Source organism: Triticum dicoccoides, chromosome 3A (assembly GCF_002162155.2).
Source record: "Triticum dicoccoides isolate Atlit2015 ecotype Zavitan chromosome 3A, WEW_v2.0, whole genome shotgun sequence".
Lineage (NCBI taxonomy): Eukaryota > Viridiplantae > Streptophyta > Magnoliopsida > Poales > Poaceae > Triticum > Triticum dicoccoides.
Window position 1 is genome coordinate 661965456 of NC_041384.1, and position 11709 is coordinate 661977164.

General features: G+C 43.6%; 1 protein-coding gene across 7 annotated transcripts in view; it reads left to right on the plus strand.

Annotated features, from left to right (window-relative positions):
* The first annotated feature begins 9080 nt into the window (after positions 1-9080).
* LOC119270049 overlaps positions 9081-11709 on the plus strand; it is a 5095-nt gene continuing 2466 nt past the window's right edge. For 5 of the 7 annotated variants that reach the window (XM_037552011.1, XM_037552012.1, XM_037552007.1 and 2 more), the window contains exons 1-5: positions 9081-9308; positions 10720-10855; positions 11024-11127; positions 11486-11554; positions 11630-11698. The gene's annotated coding sequence lies outside the window, so the exon portion shown is untranslated. Of the gene's footprint in view, positions 9309-9463; positions 9634-10719; positions 10856-11023; positions 11128-11485; positions 11555-11629; positions 11699-11709 lie in introns of all 7 variants that reach the window. The other 2 variants (XM_037552008.1, XM_037552009.1) reach the window with 2 other exon arrangements.

Sequence of the window (11709 nt, forward strand, 5' to 3'; positions counted from 1 at the left end):
TATGGGAACAATAATCAACTAGCATAGGAGGGCTAAACAAGCATAGTTTCAAAATTTTAAGCACATAGAGAGGAAACCTGATATTATTGCAATTCCTACAATCACATGTTCCTCCATCATAATAATTTTCAGTAGCATCATGAATGAATTCAACAATATAACCAGCACCTAAAGCATTCTTTTCATGATCTACAAGCATAGAAAAATTATTACTCTCCACATAAGCAAAATTCTTCTTATTCGGAATAGTGGGAGTATCATAGGAAACTTGAATACTATAAATTGTTTCCACATTAAAAGAGTAATGTTCAGAGAAGGGGTAATCATAACCATGACAAGTTTTATAAATATAATCACTACTTTTTATAGCATAAGTATCATCACAATAATCATCATAAGTAGGAGGCATGCTATCATCATTATAAACTTGCATATAAAAACTTGGGAGACTAAAAATATCATCTTCATTAATCATAGCTTCCCCAAGTTTGGGACAAACATTAATTGCAGAAAATATATTCTCTAAAACAGCATCTTCATCAAACATAACATCCCCAAGCTTGGGCCTTTTCATATTATAGGCATAATCACTCTCATCATTAATAGTATGGATAGCACCAATAGTATAGCAATTATCATATTCTTCCAAGCAAGTGCCAAAAAGATTTTCAAGATCATAAGAAGTATCATTACCTTCCATAATTATATTTTCATGAGGCACAATAGTAATAGGGGCAGCATTATTTGGGAGAGACATCTTTTTACCTCTCTTCCTTTTTCTTTTCTTCTTCTTCACCACATCATGTGTGGGTTCAATCCTCTTTTTGGAGCTCCTTATTAATGAGATTGGTTGATTAGAAGGCTCCTCCTCGTTACCTGATTCATCATAAGAAATGATAGGAGGATATTGGGAAGTATTTTCCCTTTCATTAGTATTCTCTTCATCTCCTATTTGTTTTCTTTTCTTTATGTAATTGGAAATATAAGTATTTTCAATGCAATTCACCGCACAATACATATAAATCTTCTCTAGATCAAAACCAAGAAGTTTATCGAGATTAAATTTTGGAATACCCTCAGTTATACGTTTCATTTCTTCATAACCCAAGAGCAAACTAAGTTCATTATGATGTGCAAGGGAAATCAAGTCATCACAATTTTTGGACACGATACGGTCATGAAACAATTGGCATTTGATATTTAAATGACCATGTTCATTGCAAAGTTCGCAAGTATGGGTAAGATATCTTAAATTTTCAGCACATTCATCTAGCTCTTCTTGCAACAATTTGGTTTCTAAGTACTTATGCCCCTTGCAATATCTATCTTCCCTATTTGGTGTGTACTTGCAAACATGCACTCCACAAAAATTGACATGTTTATAGGAGGCATTTTGATCATAACTAGTGCAATCATCATTAGCATCATGGATATTCAAAGAATTCGTACTAACAACATTGCAATCATGCTCATCATTCAAAGATTTAGTGCCAAACATTTTAATCATTCTTCTTCTAGCACTTGAGCACAATTATCCTTTCCATCATACTCACGAAAGATATTAAAAAGGTGAAGCGTATGAGACAAACTCAATTCCATTTTTTTGTAGTTTTCTTTTATAAACTAAACTAGTGATAAAACAAGAAACTAAAAGACTCGATTGCAAGATCTAAGGATATACCTTCAAGCACTCACCTCCCCGGCAACGGCGCCAGAAAAGAGCTTGATGTCTACTACACAACCTTCTTCTTGTAGACGTTGTTGGGCCTCCAAGTGCAGAGGTTTGTAGGACAGTAGCAAATTTCCCTCAAGTGGATGACCTAAGGTTTATCAATCTGTAGGAGGCGTAGGATGAAGATGGTCTCTCTCAAGCAACCCTGCAACCAAATAACAAAGTGTCTCTTGTGTCCCCAACACACCCAATACAATGGTAAATTGTATAGGTGCACTAGTTCGGCGAAGAGATGGTGAAACAAGTGCAATAGGGATAGTAGATAAAGGTATTTGTAATCTGAAATTATAGTAACAGCAAGGTAACTAATGATAAAAGTGAGCGTAAACGGTATTGCAATGCTGGGAAACAAGGCCTAGGGTTCATACTTTCACTAGTGTAAGTTCCCTCAACAATACTAACATAATTGGATCATAAAACTATCCCTCAACACGCAACAAAGAGTCACTCCAAAGTCACTAATAGCGCAGAATGAACGAAGAGATTATGGTAGGGTATGAAACCACCTCAAAGTTATTCTTTCCAATCAATCCGTTGGGCTATTCCTATAAGTGTCACAAACAGCCCTAGAGTTCGTACTAGAATAACACCTTAAGATACAAATCAACCAAAACCCTAATGTCACCTAGATACTCCAATGTCACCTCAAGTATCCGTGGGCATGATTATACGATATGCATCACACAATCTCAGATTCATCTATTCAATCAACACAAAGGACCTCAAAGAGTGCCCCAAAGTTCTACCAGAGAATCACGACGAAAACGTGTGCCAACCCCTATGCATAGGTTCATGGGCGGAACCCGCAAGTTGGTCACCAAAACATACATCAAGTGAATCACGTGATATCCCATTGTCACCACAAATATCCACGGCAAGACATACATCAAGTGTTCTCAAATCTTTAAAGACTCAATCCGCTAAGATAACTTCAAAGGGGAAACTCAATTCATTACAAGAGAGTAGAGGGGGGAGAAAACATCATAGGATCGAACTATAATAGCAAAGCTCGTGATACATCAAGATCGTATCACCTCAAGAACACGAGAGAGAGAGAGAGAGAGAGAGAGAGAGAGAGAGATCAAACACATAGCTACTGGTACATACCCTCAGCCCCGAGGGAGAACTACTCCCTCCTCGTCATGGAGAGCACCGGGATGATGAAGATGGCCATCGGAGAGGGAATGCCCCCTCCGGCAGGGTGCTGGAACGGGTCTAGATTGGTTTTCGGTGGCTACAGAGGCTTCTGGCGGCGGAACTCCCGATCTATTGTGTTCACAGATGTTTTTAGGGTATATGGAGATATATAGGCAGAAGAAGTACGTTAGGGGGGCCACGAGGGGCTCACGAGGGTGGAGGGCGCGCCCCCTGCCTCATGGCCTCCTCGTAGGTCCCTCGACATGCACTCCAAGTCTTCTGGGCTTCTTTCCTTCCAAAAATGAGTTCCGTGAAGTTTCAGGTCAATTGGACTCCGTTTGATTTTCCTTTTCTTCGAAACCCTAAAACAGGGTAAAAACAAAAACTGGCACCGGGCTCTGGGTTAATAGGTTAGTCCCAAAAATGATATAAAAGTGTATAATAAAGCCCATAAACATTCAAAACAGTAGATAATATAGCATGGAGCAATCAAAAATTATAGATACGTTGGAGACGTATCAGCACCTCACGGATGGCGGCTTTGGATGACTATTTGGATGACGATGTCGATGACGTGGAGGAACATGAGCCGGAGTGGGAGCGTGTTCCTCTTCCTAGGAAGGTGAAGAAGTTAGCCAGCAAGAGGAGGGGAGCAGCCAAAAAGCGCTCAAGGAACTAGACATCATCCTCTTTGTAATGTTGAACTTGAAGTGGTGGTAGCTTGTAGTAACGTGGAACTTGTTATGTCAGTGAACTGGGAGTTGTGGTAGCTCTATGTTGAACTTGATCCTCTTTGTATGTCTTAGTTATGTTGAACTTGGAGTGGTTGTCTTAGCAATGTTGAACTTGATCCTCTATGTTGCACTTGTTGTCTTAATAATGTTCAACTGTGACCGAAATGTGAACTTAAAGTTTCTGACTGCTTATTCTAGTAAATGTTGCAATGTGCCTAAAAATGACCAAGTTTGCAAGCTACATCCGTGCAACGCCTAGCATGGAGGCGCCACACTGAGCAGTGCCACGCCTAGCTCCAGGGCGTTGCAGCGGCTATAGCTTGCAAACACTTTGTTTGATCTCTGCTTAGCTCATCCCAGGCGTGCAATGCCTCAGAGATAGGCGCTGCACTTTACAGTGAGTGCGTAGCATTGAGGCATTGCATTCCTGGGCTGAGCTAAGCAGAGAGCGAACAAAGTGTTTGCAAGCTACAGCCGCTGCAGCGCCTAGCTTGGAGGCGCCACACTGAGCAGTGCAACGCCAAGGAGCTAGGCGTTGCACTTATACTTAGCAAAATTTTTGGCACATGCACACATATTCCGATGATGTGAAGCAAGATTGATACATAGCAAGCAAAGAACTGTGAAAACAAAATATGCACAAAGTACTTCACGACACATAGTACTTCACGACACATACTAGTTCATAATACATAGTACTTCATGACACATGGTAGTTCACAACCAAATCGAGGAGGAGAGATAGTAGTTCATGACATAGTAGTTCACAGCCAAATCGAAGAGCATAGTTTAGAGGATAACACGATTATCGTCCACAAGCAAGTTGAAGATGACATAGCTCTATTGCATAGAGCAAGGCCCCTTTCCCTTCTTCTTCTTCTTCGTCTCTTCTTCCTCTTCCTCCTCCCTTTTCCTTATGAGGTGGGCCTCCTTAACCACCCTCTCCATGAATATCTTATCCTCCCTCTCTTTTTTTCAGCTGCAATTGCCCAAAGCTTCATGGTTCCTTCTTCAAAATCCTTTTGATGCTTCTTCTGTGCCTCCTTACATTTCCTCACCAACGCTTGCTCCCTAGCACGCATCGCATTTGACGCTCTCTCTTTTGCCTTCCTCTTCTCCTCAAGCTCCTCTTCCTTCTTCTTCTTTAGCTTGGCTGCATCCTCCTCTCTAAGCTTCTTCGCAGCCTTCTCCCACCATCCCGCCATCTCATCTTCGCCATCCTCCTTCATTGTTGGTTTGTTGGGTTGGGAAGCCGCCATACCTACAATGAGTGAAACATAATGGTTAGTAAAGACAATAAAAACAAATGGAAGCACTTGTAAAACAAGAACATATGAAAAACAAGAACATATGAAACATTATAGTTAGTGAGAAACATACGGAAATGGTCCATCGAGGTATCCAAACATTCCTCTATAACGACCTTGCCCTTGTCCATCACCACGGACAAGTCCATCACCAAGGCCAAGACTATCACCACGGCCAAGACCATCACCACGGCCAACACCACCACCACGAGCTCTACCACCACCACGGCCTAGACTACCACCACCACGGCCTCTTGTAAGTCCTAGTTGACAACCTCTTTGTTGCCTAGATCCTCTTTGGCTAACACTTGGTTGGCTTGGCACTTGTTGGCTATCACTAGGTTGGCTCCTACTTGGTTTCCTTGGCACTTGTTGGCTACCACTAGCTTGGCTCCCACTTGGTTGCCTTGGCACTTGTTGGCTATCACTAGGTTGGCTCCCACTTGGTTGCCTTGGCACTTATTGACTACCACTAGGTTGGCTCCCACTTGGTTGCCTTGGCACTTGTTGGCTACCACGTTGTTGCCTTCGCACTTGTTGGCTACCTCCTGGTTGGCTTGGCACTTGTCGGCTACCACTTGGTTGGCTCCCTTGTGTAGCTCCTTGTTGGCTAGTGCTTGCATCATTTTTCTTGGACCTTTTCCTTGGTTTCGTACATTTTCTTTTGTTGTGTCCATGACCTTTGCATTCCCCACAACGGGAGCTCTCACGAGGCTCTTGGAATTGGTCGTTTACCGCTTCGCGGCGGCCACCATGGCCCCATCCGTCCATGTCGCTTCTAAGACGCTTTGTTTTACGTCTACCCCGTTTAACAACCTTCAACTTCGAATCCGACCATAATTGAACTCCATGGTACTCCGGCCATTGTGATTGGTCAAAGTATGGGTGAAAGCGCGGAGCCCATGTTTTCTTGACCGTCATGATTGAGAACTCCAACTCATGATGCGTGGGTGATAGATGTCCACATTTCTAACGCGCCCGACGGTATACAAGTGTGAGCATGGGAGATGAAGCAACAATGGCCTCCCGCAAGAGCAATCACATTGTGTTAACGACACCTTGAAAGCCCCACCTCCATGTTGCCAGCCATCGTTTGTGGTTCCTCCTGGCTCTTTCACTTCGTACTTACACTCTTCGTTGTCATATAATATAGCTTCTTCTGTGTCTGCCTTTCGTGATTGAAATTCTAACCATTCAACAACCTTGGGTGGGAACTTATACTTGTACTTGCGCGGGTTCTCACCCGCTATCTGTGCATCAGCTTCCATCGAGTACTTTAGAAAGTACGCATTCATCTTGTCAAATGTGTATTGAACTATTGCCGTCACGGGTAATCCACATGCACCTTTGAGCACCCTATTGAAGCATTCAGCCATATTGCTTGTCATTTGACCATATCTCCGGCCATCTTCATCAAAAGCATCTGCCCACTTGTTCCGGTGTTGAATGTGCCTATTGATAAAGTCTTGACCCCCGGGATCAAGTTTTTTGTGTGCGAGCAATTTGTTCAACAAAGTGGCGAACCGCTTCTCGGAGAAAGCGAGACAACAATCTTGAAGATCATCGGACAAATCCTTAAGGCCACATGCCCTATAGAAGTTCGAACAGAAGTGCCTCATGCACCATCGATGGTGCAACGGAGCATGCCCGAGAATGTCAATCTCCAGCGCGTTAAGAATTCCTGGATGCCGATCCGATATGACACAAATTTCCCTTTGAGCGGGTAACACCTTCGTCCTCAAAAGACGCAAAAACCACTCCCAGTTGTCATTGTTCTCCGCCTCAACCAAAGAAAATGCCAATGGCAACACTCGGTTATTGGCATCACTTGTTATCGCAACCAACAAGGTGCCCTTGTATTGTCCGGTCAAGAATGTGCCATCAATGGCGATGACCGGCCTACAGTGTTCGAAAGCCCTCATGCATTGCTTGAACGCCCAAAATGCACGGCCAAATACTCGGACTTCCCTTCCTTCATGAACCGTTGTTTGGTGCACATGAGGCTCGACCACATGAACCATGCCCGGATTTGTGGCGGCCAAGGCTAACAACAACCTAGGGATTCGGTTGTATGCTTCCTCCCAAGTACCATACAACATCTTAAATGCGGCTTGCTTCGCCTTCCATGCCTTGTTGTACTTCACCTTGTAATGAAAGATGGCTTTCACAAGGTTAATGACATGTTGGACGCTCATTGTTGGAAGTGTGGATATTGAGTTGGAGAGCCTGTAAGCGATGAACTCGGACGTGAGTTGTCTGTGGTCTTGGGACACAATCTTGCCATCCACCCTTTTGCGTCGGCACATGTGAGTTGGCACACAACTCACTACGTGCCAAGCGGGACCTTCTTTCCATGGTCTTGCACACACAATCCACGAACATATTTCATCTTCACATGCGCATGCAACCGTGTAGCGCACATTAACGTCCGAGTGCACCACCTTGTGTGGACGGTAATGCGTAACCGAGTAGTTGTCGAGCCACATCTTCAATTCCAACAAGGTTTCGAACTTAGACCCTTTAGCAATCCGGTTCTTGTCGTCTCCCAAATCACGCTGAGAGCTTGGCCTAACCCCAAGAGATATAGATTTGCCACCATCCACAACGGCTTCATCCGCGAGACTAACATCCTTGAACAATGGTGTCTTGTGATCCCGACCGAATACCTTCTTGAAAGCTTCGGCCTCCTTCACCGTGAACCCCTCCTCATCAACTTGTTCATCGGGACCTTCGTCATCCGAATCCGATGCATATGCACGGGAAAAAGGGATGGAATGGTCCATTGTCTCTTGCAAATGATATTTGTCAAGATCACCCACATTGTTGTCATAGAGATCAACTTCATTGTCATCGTCTGCATACTCATCATTGTCCTCTTGCAAAGCTTCATCTTGGTTGTTTGTAAACGGGCTCAATGTTGGCCTCACTTCTTGGGTCAAAAGAGGTTCAACAATTTCATCTCGCTTCAAGGGTGGGGGGCTACTAGCAACCAAAGGGGAGGGTTTCCGGTTCAAGTCCAAATGCAAATTTGAATCAACCTTCTTCGTTGCAAATAACTCAAGAGCCTTGTCAAGTGAATCGGCCACCGTTTCCTTGTATGCAACCCAACGTTGCTCCGAGTTGACACGCATTGTCTTCCAATGGATGTGCATTCCAAAACCTACATTATGCCTTCCCTCCAACTCAACGATATCACTAGGGTCCATCCAATTCAAATCTTTCCTCAGTTGTTGCAAGAGCTCCGCATAGCTAGGACTACTATCAAACACCATATCAAGCTCATCCGGGTCCGGTTCAATATTGCCTTTCAAAAAGGCGTCTTTGTCCCCATGATGAACAAACACACATGTTCTTCCCATCCCTATAAGCATTCAAACAACACAACGTAACATTGCTTCCATGAGTACTAATTTAAGGATTCACACGGAATACAAACCCTAAAATATATATCAAACAACAACCCTAACCCTAACCATAACCCTAACCCTAACCATAACCCTAACAATAACCCTAACCCTAACCATAACCCTAGCACCAACATAAGAACACCCATAAGAATAACCCTAACATACTAACAAAGCCTAATCATAGGAAATTGACAAACAAAGATCTCACATCTTCATGCAAATCTCTAGATCCAAACAAAACTAGGGTTTCCTCAAACTAGCATTACTTGGATCAAAACAAGGGGATCGAAGAAGATTACCTTGAGGGAGGGTTTGACTTCTAAATCCACGGACAAATTCTTGAAATTTGCAAGATTTGGGAGAGGATTTGAGAGGGGGAGAGAGTGGGAGAGGGGGCAAAGCTCGGGTTGGGGTGTGTGGGGTGGGGGGAGTGAGGGAGGGGGGCCCAGCCGCTGGATAAGTCACAGTGCAGCGCCCGAGCGCTAGGCGCTGCACATTACATGTGTGGCGCCTAGCTCGGAGGCGCTGCACTGCTGGGTGCGGGCCCAAGGGCTGCCACGGTGGACTGACGTGCAACGCCCTAAAGCTGGGCGTTGCACCATAGTGTGTGGCGCCTGCGTGGCGGGCACTACACAAAAGGGTTAGTACTGTGAAATAGTTTCACGGGCAGTTCATTCTGTGAATTGATTTTGTTCCGAGGTCAAAATTGTCAAATTTGCCACCCAATCGCCCCCGTAGGCTTCTCCTTCCCGTCTCCCAGCATTCCCGTCTACCTCGACGAACGCGCCCACAAACCCTTCCCATCTACCTCGACGAACGCGCCCACAACCCCTCCTCGAAGTTTCCGGCTAAGCGGCGGTACCTTCGTGCTTTCCCACGAGCCACGAGGCCTCAGTTCTTCGTGCCTCCCCTCAACCCCTAGCGCCGCCGCGCCGCTGTTAGGGTTGGTGAGCGCTTTCGCAGGCCCCTGACCCTCGTCCTCGAAACGAAGGTATCCTTCTTGGGTTTCCTCTGGTCAGGGTACGTGTTGGATTTTGTTTATATGACGGAACACATTTTTCTTGAAGAGGAAATTTACGGATCTTCTTCTTTTGTTTTCCCATTTCTAAATCTGAGTCAACTACGATTTGCTTCTCGGCTGGTCAGATAGCAGAATTCTCCAATGATTTGGGTCGGATTTATGGTCAAACAATTTGGAGGAGATTAATTCACCCCCAATCTATTGCTTTGCCCGTATCTGACGGGAGGGATGTGGGCTATTCGGTTGCTCGTGGTCCTTCTTCGTGGATTTGATTGTGAATCCATAAGGTTCTCGAGTTATGAACTACTATACCAGTTTGCTATCCTCATATTGTGCTTGAATGCTTTATGGTGGCGAATTATATGTGAAACGTGCTTGATTTGGCCATTCTTTTCTCAGTAAGGGTCCAGTCATTATGATTTGGTGGCTTAGCTTAGTCTGTGACTGTGTGTAGTTGGTGCAATTTGTAAAATATATCTGTATTGGGAACCGAGCTGTTAAACTATGGTCTCGATGCCATTCAATATTTGTCATGGGAAAGTTTATTTGGGTTTTTTCATGGTTGCAGATGTTGTAAACTCGGATCTTTAATATCGGCATGCCCAGCTTGTATAATTGGACATACCATTTAGTTCTGCTTTGTTCGCAATTGTTTCAACAAGATAAGGGCGGAGTTTAATTTTGTGCTTTACTAGTGTCATGGTTTTAATTAGTAGTTGCAGTCACCAATATTTTCGTGCCCTGCTTTGAAATGCTTCATCGTGCTAATGTTGCCATAACAGTTTCAAATCTGTCTTGATGCACAATCGTGGAAACAGTTTTCAAGCAAGTTGCACAATCTGTTTTGAACAGTTTCCATGATTGAGCATCACCATGTAGTGTTCTTATATCGGAGATGAGAATCATTGTTTTGATTGTGTTGACTTATTGCCTCATAGTCACAAAATATGCCGCCCTGGATCACTTGAACATGAACAAATGGTTGTTAGTAATCCTATCCCAAGAGAAATGTGTCTGCATGATGCATATATGCCAGGCTTAGTTGGATTCTAGGTAGTATGCGATATGGAATATGCAGGGTCCTGGCATCTTAATGTATAGGTAGGATATTAATATTCCTCTAAGGGGAAATCCATTTTAGCATATTGCTTATAAGAATTAATTACCTGCAGAGCTATAAAGTAAGAAGGCTCCACAGGGTTCATTCAGATGGTAGGACTAGCAGTAATTAGTTAGTGTCTTTCTTTCAGGTGCACACTGATACTTCTTCCTTATGTGTAACAGATTGTACCTGATATGCATCTTCTAGGACTAGTATGGTGTTACTTAATACTGACAGTGTTTCACCTTAATTTTGCTGACAAAAACTTCCTTATATCAGACGAACCAGAAGCCTTTGTGCTGTCCAACTGCTGCCTCCCCGTCACCACTAACACTTACAGTTGCAGCAAGAACATAATTGCTCTTAATCCCTAATCTCCTCACCATCTCCTCACTGTTGGCCTTCCCCGCAAGAGGTAAGCAAATTTCTCCCGCCATTGATAGTCACTACTATGTTTTACATGAGGTTTAAATGTGTTTTACATTTGAGGTTTAAATCACATGTGCGTTCCTTAATGTCTCGAATGCTTGAACCGACAGCATTTCACCTTAGTTTTGCTGACAAAAACCTTTGTGCTCTCCAGCTGTTGTCTCCCCCCTCACCACCTACACTTGCAGCAATAACAGAATCTGCTCTCAATCCCTAACCCCATCCCCATTTGCTCACTGTTGACCTTCACTGAAAGAGGTAAGCAAATGTTCTCACCTGATTGATAGTACCAGGTCAAGTGTAGCATATTATGTTCCAGTTAAATAAAGTACAATGGATTTCCAGTTATTGGATCAGGCTCACGTTGCATGATTAATTAATGGACACATGAAGAAATCTATTTCTCTTCTTTAGTATCACTGATAGTTTTTACATGAGGTTCAAATGCGTTTTACATTTGAGGTTTAAATCACATGTGAATGGACTCCTTGTGTGGCCATATTGTCATGTCATGGTCTTTTCTCTCTTGAAAATTGAAGAATTTTATCTAAGTGCAAGGTCAAAGTGTTGTTCTTAGCTGTATTATGAGGAGTCATTCATTTGTGGTCTAATGCAGAAACTCAAGAAGAATGACAACAATCAAATTACTTCGGCTGCTCCCCTTCCAAAATAGGAGCAACCATTGGTAAGTGTTTCATGTTTGCAATCTTTTATGAAATATTTTCTCGACTATCCAATCTCATATAATTAACCCTGGCAGGCCATTCGGGCAGTGTATAGAGTCTTAAACTGCTGCCAGAACACACACACACGTGTGCACGGATACTTTGTAAGCACCCC